Source organism: Pongo pygmaeus, chromosome 3 (genome assembly GCF_028885625.2).
Source record: "Pongo pygmaeus isolate AG05252 chromosome 3, NHGRI_mPonPyg2-v2.0_pri, whole genome shotgun sequence".
In the NCBI taxonomy this organism is placed as follows: Eukaryota; Metazoa; Chordata; class Mammalia; order Primates; family Hominidae; genus Pongo; species Pongo pygmaeus.
The window spans coordinates 202,246,852-202,263,398 of record NC_072376.2 but is presented as its reverse complement, the minus strand read 5'-3'; the positions used below and the strand labels follow the sequence as shown (position 1 = coordinate 202,263,398).

The 16,547-nt window shown below is 39.9% G+C and overlaps 1 long non-coding RNA gene across 2 annotated transcripts in view; it reads left to right on the top strand.

Annotated features, from left to right (window-relative positions):
* Window positions 1–1,532: 1,532 nt before the first annotated feature.
* LOC129035486 (uncharacterized) overlaps window positions 1,533–16,547 on the top strand; it is a 36,962-nt gene continuing 21,947 nt past the window's right edge. The window contains exons 1-3 of one of the 2 annotated variants that reach the window (XR_008502201.1): window positions 1,533–3,982; window positions 7,527–7,746; window positions 15,786–15,930. This is a non-coding gene — a long non-coding RNA (uncharacterized LOC129035486). The remainder of the gene's footprint in view (window positions 3,983–7,526; window positions 7,747–15,785; window positions 15,931–16,547) is intronic. The other variant, XR_008502200.1, reaches the window with a different exon arrangement.

The following is a 16,547-nucleotide window of genomic DNA, read 5'->3' as shown; positions in this document are numbered from 1 at the left end:
TCTGTTGTGAAGGTTGCTTATTTCCTAAAACCCCATGAACCAACCTCTGCTACATTGGAACTTTTCCTTTGCAGATTCCTCACCTCTCTCAGTCTTCATAGAACTGAAGAGAATTAGAGCCTTGCTTTGGATTAGGCTTTGCCTTATGGTAATATTGTGACTGGCTTAATCTGCTATTGAGATCACTCAAACTTTCTCCATATCAGCAATAGGATGTTTCGCTTTCTGTTATTTTTTTTGAGATGGAATCTCACTCTGTTGCCCAGATTCTAATGCAGTGGTGTGATCTCAGCTCACTGCAACCTCTGCCTCCCTGGTTCAAGGGATTCTCCTGCCTCAGCCTCCCCAGTGGCTGGAACTACAGGTGTCTGCCACCATGCCCAGCTATTTTTTGTATTTTCAGTAGAGACGGGGTTTCACCATGTTGGCCAGGCTGGTTGGTCTTGAACTCCTGACCTCAGGTGATCCACCTGCCTCAGTCTCCCAAAGTGCCGGTATTACAGGCGTGAGCCACTGTGCCCAGCCAGGATGTTTTGCTTTCTCATCATTCATGAGTTCATTGGAGTAGCACTTTCAATTTCCTTAAAGAACTTTTCCTTACCATTCACAACTTGGCTAACAATTTGGTACAAGAGGCCCAGCTTTTGGTCTGTTTCAGCTTTCAACATGCCTTCCTCACTAAGCTTCATCATTTCTAGCTTTTGATTTTAAAATCAGATGTGCAACTTTTCCTTTTATTTAAACATTTAGCGGCCGTTGTGAGGTTATTAATCGGCCTAATTTTAATATGATTGTGTGTCAGGGAATAAAAGGGCCTGTGGAGAGGGAGGGAGGCCGAGGAATGCCGGTCACTGGAGCACACAGAACACACACAGCATTTACCAATGAAGTTTGCCATCTCATATATGCATGGTTCGTAATGCCCCAAAACAATTAGAAAAGTCACAGCAAAAATCGCTGATCACAGATCACCATAACAGATGTAATCATAACAAAAAAGTTTGAAGTATTGACAGAATTACCAAAATATGACACAGAAACAGAAAGTGAGCACGTTTTAAAAAAAACAACTGTGCCAATATACTTGCTCAACGCACAATTGCCATAAACCTTCACTGTGTAAAAAAAATGCAGCATCTGTGAAGTGCGGTGCAGCGTCTGTGAAGTGTGATGCAGTATCTATGAAAATGCAGTGTCTGTGAAGTGCGGTGCAGTGTCTGTGAATCTGTGAGGTGCGGCGCAGGGTCTGTGAGGAGCGGCGCGGCGTCTGTGAAGTGAGGTGCAGCGCGGCGTCTGTGAGGTGCGGCGCAGGGTCTGTGAGGTGCAGCGCGGCGTCTGTGAGGTGCGGCGCAGGGTCTGTGAGGTGCAGCGCGGCGTCTGTGAGGTGCGGCGCAGGGTCTGTGAGGTGCGGTGCAGCGTGTGTGAGGTGCGGCGCGTCTGTGAGGTGAGGTGCGGCGCGTCGTCTGTGAGGTGAGGTGCCGGGCAGGGCCTGTGAGTTGCGGCGCGGCGTCTGTGAGGTGAGGTGCGGCGCGGCGTGTGTGAGGTGCGGCGCGTCGTCTGTGAGGTGCGGCGCAGGGTCTGTGAGGTGAGGTGCGGCGCGGCGTCTGTGAGGTGAGGTGCGGCGCGTCGTCTGTGAGGTGCGGCGCAGGGTCTGTGAGGTGAGGTGCGGCGCGGCGTCTGTGAGGTGCGGCGCAGGGTCTGTGAGGTGAGGTGCGGCGCGGCGTCTGTGAGGTGCGGCGCAGGGTCTGTGAGGTGCGGCGTAGCGTGTGTGAGGTGCGGCGCGTCTGTGAGGTGAGGTGCGGCGCGGCGTGTGTGAGGTGAGGTGCGGGGCAGGGCCTGTGAGGTGCGGCGCAGGGTCTGTGAGGTGAGGTGCGGCGCGGCGTGTGTGAGGTGCGGCGCGTCGTCTGTGAGGTGCGGCGCAGGGTCTGTGAGGTGAGGTGCGGCGCGGCGTCTGTGAGGTGAGGTGCGGCGCGTCGTCTGTGAGGTGCGGCGCAGGGTCTGTGAGGTGAGGTGCGGCGCGGCGTCTGTGAGGTGCGGCGCAGGGTCTGTGAGGTGCGGCGTAGCGTGTGTGAGGTGCGGCGCGTCTGTGAGGTGAGGTGCGGCGCGGCGTGTGTGAGGTGAGGTGCGGGGCAGGGCCTGTGAGGTGCGGCGCAGGGTCTGTGAGGTGCGGCGCGGCGTCTGTGAGGTGAGGTGCTGCGGTGAGTCTGTGAGGTGAGGTGCGGCGCAGGGTCTGTGAGGTGCGGCGCGGCGTCTGTGAGGTGCAAAGGCCACTTAGTGTGTGGCCTTAGTTAATTTTTTGTTTTCAATTTTCTGTCCCTCATTTTAGTGATCTGTAAAAGGAGCATAATCATAAGCGTCTCTTCTTCTTAGGTTACTTGTGAGGCTTAAGTGAAGTACTATGTGTTAACTAGTATGAAACTATAGCCTCGCTCTCTGGAGGAAATAGCGTAATGATAGTGCTGTGTACAGGGTGCAACGTAACAGGAGGCAAAAACAGAGGTGGATACATGCAGAGAAGTCTTTGGGTGGTCTTGACACTAGAGCTGAATTTCAAGGAAGATGAGAATTTGTTAGATGAAGGGACCTGAGAACAGGAACAAGTGTTCACCAAGACCGGTCTCTGTGAACACACAGAGGCAGAAATGCCAAAACTTGCAAAGTGGCAGGAAACTCCATTCTGCTGGAGAAAGCGTACACATGGAGGGAGTGAAAGGAGGTAACAGTGGAGAGGTCTGAGCAAATTTAGGCTGCCTTCAAGAAGGCAGGAGTTTCCTGTGAAGAAAATTGACTGATACAGATTTGTGTTTTAGAAAAGTCTGTCGGCAGCTGGGAAGGTGAAGGGGAGGTGTCACCAGATGCAATAAAATTGGTTAGTGGGATTTAGCCATTGTTTTAAAGAGTGATGATGGTAAGGGGAGTGTGGAGAGAGAGAACTTATTGGAAGTTGGTTATATAGATGGGACATGTGGATGTGACTATGAAGAGACAGAGTCAAAAATGGGCCAGAAGTCCTAAATCTGAGCAACCTGTGGGATGTGCACGTAAATATGACCTGGGGACATGTGGGTGTGAGGGTCTTTATTTCAGCAAAATATACTAAGCTAGAGGTATAGATTTTGGAATCTTCAATAATTAAGTGGCCATTGTGGCCAAGTGAAAACATTAGGACTCTAAAGATAGAGCTGTGGCCAACACTCATATTTAAAGAAAGACTTGAGAAGCCCAGTGATGCAAGAAGTGTCAAGAAAATATCACTATAAAAATGTTTGAGAAGCATGGTACTAGTCATCAGTGTTAAATGTGCTTCTGGTGAGGGCTTCAGGAAGTTTCCAATCATGACGGAAGGTGAAGAAGAGTAGGCATCACATAGCAAGAGGGGATGCAAGACAGAGAGGGAGAGAGGGAAGAGGGAGGCACCAGGATTGCTTTCAGCAATCAATGTCAGGAAAACTAATAGAGCAAGAAGTCACTCATTGTCACAAGGACGGCACCAAGCCCTTTCTGAGGAATCTGCCCCATGACCCAAACACTTCCCACCATGCCCCACCTCCAACACCGGGGATCACAGTTCAGTGTGAGATTTGGAGGCAAAACATACACAAACTATACTAGGTAAGAATGTACGTAACTTTTTTCACAAGACCCCAGTGGGACTCCAGACATAGACTGAGCTACTTTGGGGCTTAGCCCTCCCTGGGAGCTCTAAAATTAGATGTTTAGAGACACTATTTGGCATTTTATAAAAGCCATCTGCAGTGATGTTCCTGCTAGAGGATTATGCACAGACAATTGCAGTATCAAGGGAATGACTGAAGGTAAGATAGATTCATCCAAATGAGACGACGCCACACCAAACGGGGAATGACCGAAGGTAAGACGGATTCATCTAAATGAGACACCACCACACCAAACGGGGAATGGCTGAAGGTAGACGGATTCATCCGAGTGAGACACCACCACACCGAACGGGGAATGGCTGAAGGTAAGGCGGATTCATCCAAATGAGACACCACCACACCAAATGGGGAAGGAATTCAAGGTCCTTGGTCCTTTTATCTGCTGAAAGTGCTTTTTCAGCTGAGCACAGTTCTTCATCTTAAAGCTAGGCCGCAATAGTTGTGGCATGAGCAACTGCCCTGATCCTGAGACACTCACTTCTTCCCTGTCCCCAAACCACAACCAGCCCTCCCGGACAGTGGACCCCCTTCCACACCAGCACAATGACCCATCTCGTGGTTGGCCAAGCCCCTACTGGCCTTGGCTCTTTCCATTCATTGCAAGTTTATTTGAGGGTCTTCTTTACCTTTATATTCTACAGTGACAGAGCAAGGCCATCTCCCATTATTTCTCAGTATGGGTTTCATATTTCTGCTCCAGGCAAGCAAGAGGCCTGGGGCTCCCCTGGAAGTTTGCTGGATTCTTTATGTCAACTGGCTTACCTCTACCCAAGAACTCTGCAAAACTACCTAGCCAAGCTGCCAAACCCAAGGAGGCATGCTGGTAGCACCATTCTTCCTCCAGAGTGCTTTGTTCTTCTATTTTATGTAACTAGAAAGATCATTACATTGGAAACATAATTTTAAGAGAAAACATAAAAACATCAGCAAAACCTAAAATATCATTGAGCTCTGTGGCTCTTCATATGACTCCTTTTTCACCTTTCTTTAAGTCACTGAGCATTGCAAATAGAATTAAACATCTCTACTAAATTGAGCAAACAATCAGCAGTCCTCCTAAAAAAGTGCTGAAGACATTTGAAATGGAGAGAAAAGTTTACTGTATAAAGCACCCACAAAAATCTTGCACTGGCCAGTGGGATCTTGGGGTGACCAGAATTCTCTGGAGAAAATTTTCTATTATCAGCAGTTCTCCTAGTTGTGAAAATTAGTACTAAAAAAAAAATCAACAACATAAATAACATGTGAAGAGGGAGAAAAAATGTATTATAACATAGTGGAGTATTTTACTTTTTAAATTGTTCATTAAGGCCGTTTAATAGAAATGTACCAGCTCATTTTGAGGTTATTTAAGATGCTGCATTAGCATTAGCAATGATTTGTAGCAAATGTTTCATCCAGCGAATTCTAAGTAATTGTGGAAAGATGTAATGAAACGCCAACTGGCTATGACAGTGCTCTGTGGGTTGTTTCCGTTTCTTGCAACTCGAGTTATTCTTATTTTAAAATAGTGTTCAGTTCTCTCTACAGGTAAAACATAATGCATGACTAATTGTCTATATGTAATTCTAATTAATAGCTTTAAGCAAAGCAAATTTACTAAAAATGTGCTAAAACTCAGCACGTATATTATACCAGAACCCAGAGACTAAAAGTGAAATAAAACATGTTTTTGGTGAGATCCTCTGTGCTGTGAGAATTCTATATTGTCAATTCTCAAAAGAGGGTTACACGGATATATTCTCCCAAAAGTATAATAAAGAGCAATTATTTCTAGCAAAGATCAGGAAAGCATCAATAAATACTACAATTTAATTTTTAAAATGTATGGTGAAGGTCAAACATATATATAAATATATATATGTATACACACATATACACACATGTATATACACATTTAATATCCTTTATTTATTGTATAAGAGGAAATTACCTAGATCATTCATTAGTTGGAAACAGGAGATATTGCTTTCCTTTATTTACTAATATTGTCCCTTATGACAGTAATGTTTGCTGGAGGATAGACTATCAGATTAATGAGCCTATTCTACACTTTTCAAGAGCAGACTATGACCCAGAGGAAATTCTGCTCTCTGTTTAAGTTGAATAAATGAATCCAAACTGGTCATTTGCATTCACTAACATGTTTTGTCTCTCACATCAGCGCCTCTGGAACTAATGTGACCTCCAGGTTTCATATGTGCTTCCCAACATCAACCCTTGACATGATCCAGCTCTTTCTTTCTTGAAAATGTAACACTTGCTCATTTGAACTTGATAATTTTAGTGTATAAAACTGCATCCTACACCTCCTTAAAGACTTGAGGTCTCACACACAAAGGAATTTTCCTCTCTATTTTTAGAGAAAGCACATTCAGGTTTTCATCCATATTAGGCCAATCTTGAGGCCGAAAATATGCCTTCTAGAATCTGCCTTCATTTCTTTCTGTCTTTAGTCTACTTTTAATTCTCCAAGGTTAAATTTCTATTTTGTTTTGTTTTTAGAACTTTTAACTTCTCTGAATGCAGGCTTGAATGCAACCTCTAGTTTTGGCATGAATATCTGTTTCTTAACTGCCATTTCTATTACATTGATTGGTGAACAACAAGACCTCAGTTCAGTGATAAAGCTGTAGTTCTAGACTTTCTCACAAGCATAATATAAACACATCATTCCTTTCTTCCCAGATCTTTGTCTTACAAAGTATTCTGTATTTGGACCATGCCAAAAACTGTAAAAAGAAAATTTAATTTTCCTTTCTAGTGAAAACTCATATGAGATTCTACCTGAATTTGGAAAATATGACATATTCTTTGTGGCTTCCTCCTTATACTAGATAATGTACAAAATCAGTTAATAAAGAGGCCCTTCATGCTAATAGCAAGCATCCAATTTGAATATACAGTGGTTATATAAAAGAACATATATGAAGTATAGCTTATCAGAAAATCAGTGAACATTGACTTTTAAAATATGCAAAAACAATGGGATCTACTTTTTAAAAATATAATTTAATAGGCAGTCATATGAAGACCATTTATAGTTTGTTTGGAAAAACGTTTATCAGGGTGGACATCTTCAATCTTATACAACATTGAAACAAATTTATTTTGGAATTCAAAAATGTAGAATCATCTTGTACGTGAGGAGTCTTGCCTTTTCAATACAAAAAACAGTGAACATCGCATTTAATCTTGAATCTACAATATCACATTGATATGAGTGGGCTTGAAAAATTCTCAATCTCTTAAGGAAGAAGTGAGGGGGCTATATATAGGGGAACAAAAATAATTTTTAGACTAAGAGTAATAGCTTAAGCTGACAGAGATGACTGATCTGAGCTCAGAATTGGACACCACAAGACAGTCCTTTGACTTTTGGGAAATGAAGCCATATTTTATCTTTTAGATAAAAGGTAATTATTAAATTCCTCCAGTATCTTAGGCATTCAAAAAGAGAGACATAATACATGTGTCGAAAACGCTTTCAGATTATACAATCCATTCTCAGAGGAACTTCAGGAATTAGGACAGAAGTAGAAAAAAAGGAATGTGACTTTTTCTAAAGAAAGGATTAAAGGATTTACGGGAAAATAATTTTTTGTTCCCATTATTTTCCCCTGGAAATGGTGTTTAAAAGAATTTTCATTTATGTTTACATTGAGTTTTTTTCTTGTGTGTATGTGTTTGTATGTAAATGAACCTAATTCACAGTAGATGAGTCTAAGATGTAGTAAAAGGTTTTATATCTACCTATCCCAACTGCAGAGAGATGAAAGCCTTAATCAAGTTTGAACTTGAGCCTTAATCAAGTTTGAACTTTATGCCTCTTCTTTAATGTCCCTTTAGGAAGACAAACTGATTTGAGGATGAGGAGGAGTCAGAAATAAACTCATTCAACTAATACTTGAGTAGCTACTGTTGCCTACAGTATGTTCAAGGTTTTGCTAGTCATCCATATGATCACTATTAACAGCTTGGGAGACTCACAAAGGCTAGTGAATTTCAGGAATTAACAGCAACTGAACAGCTTCTATAATCCTGCAGGAAGTAACCTCTGGATGGCACAGTAAGTACTCCTGTGTCCTTGTGGATACCTCTTAAGGGCCAGGTTTCAATTAATGGAACCATATTAATTAAGATGTTGAAAGGAAATATGCAATTTATATGCGGTGAATGTAAAATGCTATTCGTAAAAGATTTCTGAATACACTTTTTAAAAAAATTTAAAAATATTATAGTTGTTTCTTTGAAATAATATGTTAAGTAATAAATGAAAGTGTCATTATTCATAGAAAACATCGTATATAGAAAATCTTAGGGAATTATAAAATTATAGAACCAATACGTAATTTTAGCAATGTCACAGATTACAAGATTATAAAAACTCAATTTTATTTCTTTATTTTAGTAATAAAACATCTGATAATAAAATTAAGAAAACAATCCCATTTAAGAATAATAAAATTAAGAAAACAATCCCATTTAAGAATAATAAAATACTTAGAAATAAATTTAATAAAACAAGTGCAAAAATCTGAACACTGGAAACTTAAAGAGCTGAGAAAAAATACATACATGCTTACATTCTAAACAAATGCAGAAATGTATATGCCCATGTATCAGAAGATTCAGTAGTGTTAAGACAGCAATTAATCTATAGATTCAGTGCAATTCCTATCAAAATTCTACCAGGCTTTTAAAGAAGTTGACAATCCAATCCTAAAATTTTTATGGAAAAGCAAAAATGAACAAACGAACAAACAAAAATCCCCTAGAACTGTCAAAAAACAATTTCAAGAAAAAGCATAATTAGAAGAATTATGCTGCCTGATTCCAAAGCTTACTATAAAGCTATGGTAACTAAAGCAGTCTGATATTTGCATAAGGATAGACGTATAGATCAATGAAAACAATACAGAGTTTAGAAATAAACCACTATAATCATGGCTACTTGATTTTCAACAAAGGCACCTGGGTAATGCAAAGGGAAAATAATGATAGCCTTTTTAACAAATGATGCTGAAGCAACTGGATACTACATGCAAATTAAAACAAAATAGCATTGCATATCTAAATGGTTATAACCAAAACACTGACAGCACCAAATACTGGTGAGGATGTAGAGCGACAGAAACTCTCATTCAATTGACCATATTTTTCAGGTTTCCCTCTGTATTCTCTATTCTGTACCATTGATCTGCATCTCTATCTCTATGCTACATCTTGCACATTTATTCCAGACATCCCTAAGTATTTTTTTTTATAAAATTGAAAATGGTATTTGGCCTGGCACAGTGGCTCACGCCTGTAATCCTATCACTTTGGGAGGCCAAGGTGGGTGGATCACAAGGTCAGGAGATCGAGACCATCCTGGCTGACACAGTAAAACCCTGTCTCTACTAAAAATACAAAAAATTAGCCAGGTGTGGTGGCGGGTGCCTGTAGTCCCAGCTGCTAGGGAGGCTGAGGCAGGAGAATGGCATGAACCCGGGAGGCGGAGCTTGCAGTGAGCCGAGAGCATGCTGCTGCACTCCAGCCTGGGCAACAGAGCGAGATTCTGTCTCAAAAAATATAAATATAAAAAATAAATAAATAAAATTGAAAATGGTATTTATGCCATTGACCCAGCAACCCCGTTACTGGGTATGTGCCCAAAGGAATAGAAATCATTTTATTATAAAGACACATGCACATGTTTGTTCACTGCAGCACTACTCACAATGTCAAAGACATGGAATCAGCCTAAATGCCCATCAATGATAGACTGGATAAAGAAAATATGGTATATATACAGCATGGAATACAATGCAGCCATAAAAAAGAATGAGATCATGTCCTTTGCAGGGACATGGATGAAGCTGAAGGCCATTATCCTTAGCAAAGTAATGCAGGAACAGAAAACCATACAGCATGTTCTCACTTATGTGGGAGCTAAATGAGAACACATAGACACATAGAGGGGAACAACACACAATGGGGCCTATTGGAGGGTGGAAGGTAGGAGGTGGGAGAGGATCAGGAAAAATAACTAACGGGTACCAGGCTTCATACCTGGGTGGTGAAATAATCTGCACAGCAAATCTCCATGATACACATTTGACTATGTAACAAACCTGCACATACTGCACATGTACCCTTGAACTTAAAATAAAATTTAAAATATCTGATATTTATTTTTAAATTGTAATTTCCAATTGTTCATTGGTAATACATAGAAATATGAGTTCTGGTAGCATTTTGGTAGATTCTCAGGCTTTTCTATGTACACAACTGTCACCTAACAATGTTTCTTCTTCCTTTCAAATTTATACCTTTATTTTTGTATTTCTTCATTGCCCAGTGCCATCTAACTCTGGCAGGACCTCCAGTACAATACAGGAAAGAAGTAATAGTGGACATTCCTGCCTTGTTCTCATCTTAGGGAAGAAAATATTCTTCTACCATTAGGAGGATAGATTCAGTTTCTTGGAAGAAGTCCTTTATAAAGTTACACAAATGTCTTTCTATTTGTCATGTTCTGATAATTTTTCATCATGAATGGATGTTGAATTTTGTGAATACTTTTTCATTTGTGGAGATTAACGTAAGTTTTATTATTTTATTGATATAGTATATTACACTGATTTTTTAATATTAAACCAACTTCATATTTGTGAGAAATACTCAAGCTGATTTTCCTATAGCATCCTTACTATATACTTCCAAATAACCCATGAGCTCATGAAAAAAGTTACAAATAAAATTAGGAAATATTTTAAATTCAATGAAAATGAATGAATCAACATGCTAAAGGTTGAGGGATGCCGAGCAAACAGTGTTAGAGGGAAATTTAGAACTTTGGATGCATGTATTCATACACAAGAAAGGCACAAAATCAGTGGCATAAGATTTCACCTTAAGAAATTAGAAGAAAAACAGAAAATTAAAACTAACGAAGAATAAGTAGGAAATTATAGTGCCGAAACCAATGAAATACTAAATGGACAAAAGCAATAGGGAAACATGAATATAAACCAAAAAGCTTCTTCTTTGACAAACAAAAATTGATAATCTACTAAGTAGACACATCAAAAGTTAGATTGGAGGAAGGGACATTACTATGTATCCAATAGATAATTTTTAAAAAACAGCACGAATAACTATATTTTAATAAATTTGAATCTTAGAGGACATGAAAAGTTTCTCAAGGGCACAAATTACCAAAAAGAGAAATTAAGGAAATTAAATTTATAACTAAAAACATTTCCTCAAGCACTTCAAACGTAAGTGTGAATTCTATCAAACTTTAAAGGAAGACATCATCTCAATTTTATACAGACACTAGCAGAAGATAGAAAAGAACATTTACTGTCTTCGTTTTTGAGACCAACTGAGGCCTCGTGGCAAAACCAGAAAAAGATGTCAGAAGGAAAGAAAATTACAAAGCAATATAGATTCCTCCTGAACAAAGACACAAAATCCTCAACAAAATATTAGCAGAGAAATAAAGTGTTTTAGTGGACACTGAACACTAGGCAGCTGTACCAGGCAGAATAATGATCCTGCAAAGATGTCCACGTCCTAGTACCTGGGATCCTTGAACATGTTACGTTACATAGCAAAAAAGCCTTTGCAGTGATAAAGGATCTTTTTGTTTGTTTGTTTAAGTAGAGATGGGGTTTCACCATGTTAGCCAGGATGATCTCAATCTCCTGATCTTGTAATCCGCCCACCTCAGCCTCCCAAAGTGCTGGGATTACAGGCCTGGCCCATCGCGCCCCGTCAAGGATCTTAAGATGGGAGTTTATTTTACATTACAAGGTGGGCCCAAGATAATCAGAGGTCCTGTAAGGAAAAGAAGGAGGCAGGAGGAGACGTGATGACAGAAGCAGAGGCTATAGTGATGGAAGGTCACTAGCCATGGAAGGCAGGAGCCTCTAGAAGCTGGAGATGGAAAGGAAATAGACTATCTCGTAGAGCCGCCAGAGGGAATGCAGCCCTGATGACCCATTTTGGATTTCTGTCCTCCAGATGGTAAAATAATGTGTCTGTGTTGTTTTAATAAACTGCATTTATGGTAATTTGTTACAGCAGCAATAGGGAACTAATACAGCAATGCAGAGGTGCTTTTACAATTTTAAAATTTCTGTCCATCTATAGAATAAGAAGGATGCATAGGTGTGTGGAGATAACTTATAGGTATTTTCAGAGAATAAATAATATAATATTTGCCAATGTTTGAAAAAGCGTTAATTAGTTAGAACCACTTCATTATACGGACATATTCAGTTAAAAATGGCATAAGAATTTTTTTCTGGCCCAGCACAGTGGCTCATGCCTGTAATCCCAGCACTTTGGGAGGCCAGGGCAGTGAGATCACGAGGTCAGGAGATCGAGACCATCCTGGCTAACATGGTGAAACCCTGTCTCTACTAAAAATACAAAAAATTATCAGGGCGTGGTGGCGGGTGCCTGTAGTCCCAGCTATTCGGGAGTCTGAGGCAGGAGAATGGCGTGAACCCGGGAGGCGGAGCTTGCAGTGAGCGGAGATGGCGCCGCTGCACTCCAGCCTGGGTGACAGAGCGAGACTCTGTCTCAAAAAAAAAAAAAAAATTTTTTCTATTTTCTTCTTCTAGAGGTAAAAATTCTAAAACCATAGTTAAAAAAGACTGAAATGTTGAGAGCTATATCTCAAGAAAGATATAAGTTGAGATTTCTTCTAGCATAATTTTTGGTAATTTTATACCAGCTTAAAGATCATATGGACATCAAATGTTGATACAACAAGAAAATTAGAGTTTTTTTTTTTTTTTTTTTTTTTTTTTTTTTTTTTTTTTTTGAGACAGAGTCTTGCTCTGTCGCCCAGGCTGGAGTGCAGTGGCGCGATCTCAGCTCACTGCAAGCTCTGCCTTCTGGGTTCTCGCCATTCTCCTGCCTCAGCCTCCCGAATAGCTTGGACTACAGGCGCCCGCCCCCATGCCTGGCTAATTTTTGTATTTTTAGTAGAGACGGGGTTTCCATGTTAGCCAGGATGGTCTCGAGCTCCTGACCTTGTGATCCACCCGCCTTGGCCTCCCAAAGTGCTGGGATTACAGACGTAAGCCACCGTGCCAGGCTAAAATTAGACTTTTAACAGAAGACTTGGTCACAGCATAGTGAAAAATTAGATGAGAATATCAGTGTAGTACCATGTAGACTATGTTATTATGTCATTTTTAAACTGTGTAGTCACTTTTTAGTTAAGTGGATTTTAAAGCAAATAAATGGCCAAAAATATTTCTATAATGTCTTACCAAGTAAATGATGTCTAAAGACTTTGTAATATAAATTATTTTCTGCTCATTGTCCATTTTATTCACTCAGCCACAAATAACCTTTTATCTCTGAAGGCATTTTGCTTCCTGACTACGATAGCTCTTTTTCCCTTTTAACACTAGTCCTCATGTGGCTGTGAACTACAAATTCTTTCTTGTTCCTACAAGTTGAAGGAAGTATTATTAGATCTTTATAATATCATGAAGACTATTTTTATTTACTTTTTAATGAGAAGAGGGTAGTTAAATTGTTTTCTTAGGAGATAGTAATAAGCAGCTAAGAGTTCTATTGAGAGTCTCTCAGAGTTTCATAACTATTTCAATCATGTGGACTCTATTTTAAATGAAATATATGCTTAAATGCTATTTGTAAATTATTAAAGTGTGTAGGTGGAAAGAGTTAAGTTAGCCTAAGTTTTAATGATATATTTTACCAGAAATGTTCTGCAACTCTTTTCATCCTAATGTTTTTTGAAGAGGATATTGTGAGAGCCCTCTGCCTCTAAATGTATATTACCCTGGTTTGCTTCCATCCGCCTGCATATAAACCACAGATTATTTTCCAGTACTTGCAGGTCATCTTTATCTGATACTTCTCAGCTTCTCTGTCCAAGAAAAGTCCCTGCCCTGTATAGGAAATAACAAAATAAATGATATAAGATGAAAGAAGTTGTGTGGCTCTACATCCTTTGAGATGGATGTACCTGAACATGGACAATAAGCATCCAGATACTGGCCTGAGGAGCAGATGTTGTGGTCACTGAATTTCAAATATTTCATTTGCTAAAAACCAGGCTATAGTGGACAGACATACTTGCTGACAAGATTTTGTCTTTGTGAGAATTATAGTTTTCACTGTGCATTAATCGATTCATCTTGGTTCTCGCTGTGCATGGGCCAAGGGTTGGTTTCTTGAATTAGGAAGTGTTAGTCGCTCTGAGGCTGACCACGTGGGGCCCTAAGGGAAAGCTCCCTATAGGCTTCCAGTGGAAAGGGTGTGGATCACCAGCTTTCTCACTATTGTCTCTTGTAGTCTGTGCATTCTTACAGCCAATGCTGGAGAAAAAAATTATTTAAGCTCATACTAAAGAGTCATATATACATATATCTCAAAAGCATATCTTTGAGTATGAAGAAGACAGTGAATTATTTATTCACAGAAATAATATCTAAAGGGACCTTTTGCAAAGGGACAACTTGAATAAAAAGAAAATCATGCTTCTGTAAGTTGACTGATTGCGACAGCATTCTCTAGAACACATAATAATTAGCTGTGTGTTTCTTACAGAGGTGATTGTCTTATTGCTTTTTAAAACACGTGCTAATGCTTTAATGTTTTGTTTTCAGTAACAGTTTCACAATACTTGAAAGTTCCCCCAAAAAGAAATTTTTATAAATCTGTCACTTGGTGAAATTTTATGTCTTCAAGTCTTCCAAAGTTAACAAGTAGCACTTTTCTTTGCTTAGACTATTTTCAATACTTAAATTTTTAAATATTCTGCTGCAGAACAGGTATGAATTTAGAAAGCCATAATAAGCAATTCAGGTTGTAATCTTAAAATATCATTCACTCAACAGGATATTATTTAATCTAGTTCTACGAATACAAAATACTAACTTTAAAAATGTACTTCTGGTGAAAGTAGTCAGAATTCTTTTACAGAGAAAATAATATATTTGTAGAGGTAATCTGGTTCTCAACGACAGATTTTCCTATAATAAGCATTTAGCTAAATGCCATTGTAAAATTAATTATAGATGAGTGGAAATTAATAACATGTATAATGCTGGTCACAAGTCATCTTGATGTCTGTTACTAATTGCAAATCACTGTTACTTGTAAAATTAGAAGTTAAATGCTAGCGATTTTGCTCTAATTGGGAAGATCCAAAGGGGTCTTGCCTGAATGCAGCGCCTGTCTGAAGCATTCAGATGGAAGCTGGTTGTGCAGGCACGCTGCCTTAGGGCATGTGTTCAGGAGCAGCGGGACTCCGGCAAGGACTACAAGATACAAATTGCAAAGCATAGACATATGTCAGGGAATTGAAACTGAGTGCTCATGAGGCAGAAGTTAGGCAAACATTCACGGGCAAAGTTACAAAAAAGAGTTAAACACAAAAACATACTCTAGAAATCTTGGTAATCAAAACCAGATCTGAACCCATGCCATTTATTTGATGCCAATTCTACCACACTTACAATTGAGCTCATGTAAACTAGACATATGGAAATTGCTCATTTAGCCAAGGAACTTGATGTAAATGATGTTAACATTGCTGCCAGAGCTGTGTGGTTTTTAAACCAATTGAGGATGTGTTTGTTGTCTTATTTCTGCAACTCTAACAAAATAGAACAAATTTTATTTCACTTTTTTTAATAGAACTATGTAGAGGAATGATCATTCCTCAACTCCCATGACTGGGATTCAAGGAGAGCTGTTCTCAGTCATCTGAACGTGTTTGACTTTTTCCTGATTGATGACTGCCTTATCTCCATCCCCTGGGAACAGTTCTAAAATATGAACTGAAAGTCAGGGGTCAGTGGATGCTGCATCTGTGAGACACAACTTCACAGTTGTGTCAGTTTAGAGCTGACTAAACTCTCCCTAGAGCTGCCCTCCTCGAAGATCTTTGTCCTCAGAAATTGTCAGGGGAATCTCAATTTGGCACCACCAGATGCCCCAGAGTCTAGGGAGTCATCAGGCACTAACTTGGGTTTTTTTAAAGTTTGAATCACAGTTGATTCGGAAAATGATGGAAAGCTGTCAACTAAAGGAAGGTCTGTCGCTCTTTTTACTTTGCATTGTCTTCAGAGGGAGGCCTTCCTAGAATCCTGACTAGAATTAACTACATCTGAAAGGAAGGCACGATTTGAAGAGGAGAGGTTTCTACCTAAGCCTTGATGACAAGAGTTCTGAGGATGCTGTGGGCCTGAAGAGAAAACTCAACCTAAACCAAGTAACTCAGTTTAAATGTAGTTGAGGAGTGATTTGCAGTGACATTGCTTCCTCATATCCTGAGTGTGCCAGTTGGGAAGGCATTCTAGATTTTTAAAGTATATAGCAAATTTCCATGACTTTCCGAACAGTCCCAATTCCCTTTGAGAGAGAAAAACAAACGATGTTTTGTATTAGAGTGGTTCTCTACCTGTCTTCACAGCAAAGGGTCTTAGAACCTTAGAAGATTTGATAATATTTGAAAAATGGAGTCAAATTTCTATTGAAGTTTTGTTATAATTTTGTAGCTCTCTGTGAACCCCACAGGAAATGGGGAATTTGTAACACGTATAACCATACTAAACAACTAAGAAGTTTTAGTTTAGACACTGTCCAGGAGAGCTATTGTGGGGCTTGCAAAGACGAGGGAGATGCAGACCCTGCCTTGGACTTCCTCCTCTGGGAGAAACAGAAGGGCCTGGGGTCCATGAAAAGGGCCTCACAGGAGCCAGAGGAGGACACAGACATGGTCATATTCTCTGCAGAGGGTGTTTGGAAGCCACGAGCAGATCCTGTGGTTTCAGTAGCTCCCATTTCCTGGACTAGCAGGGGGAAAAAGATGAAGAGATCAGTAATAGG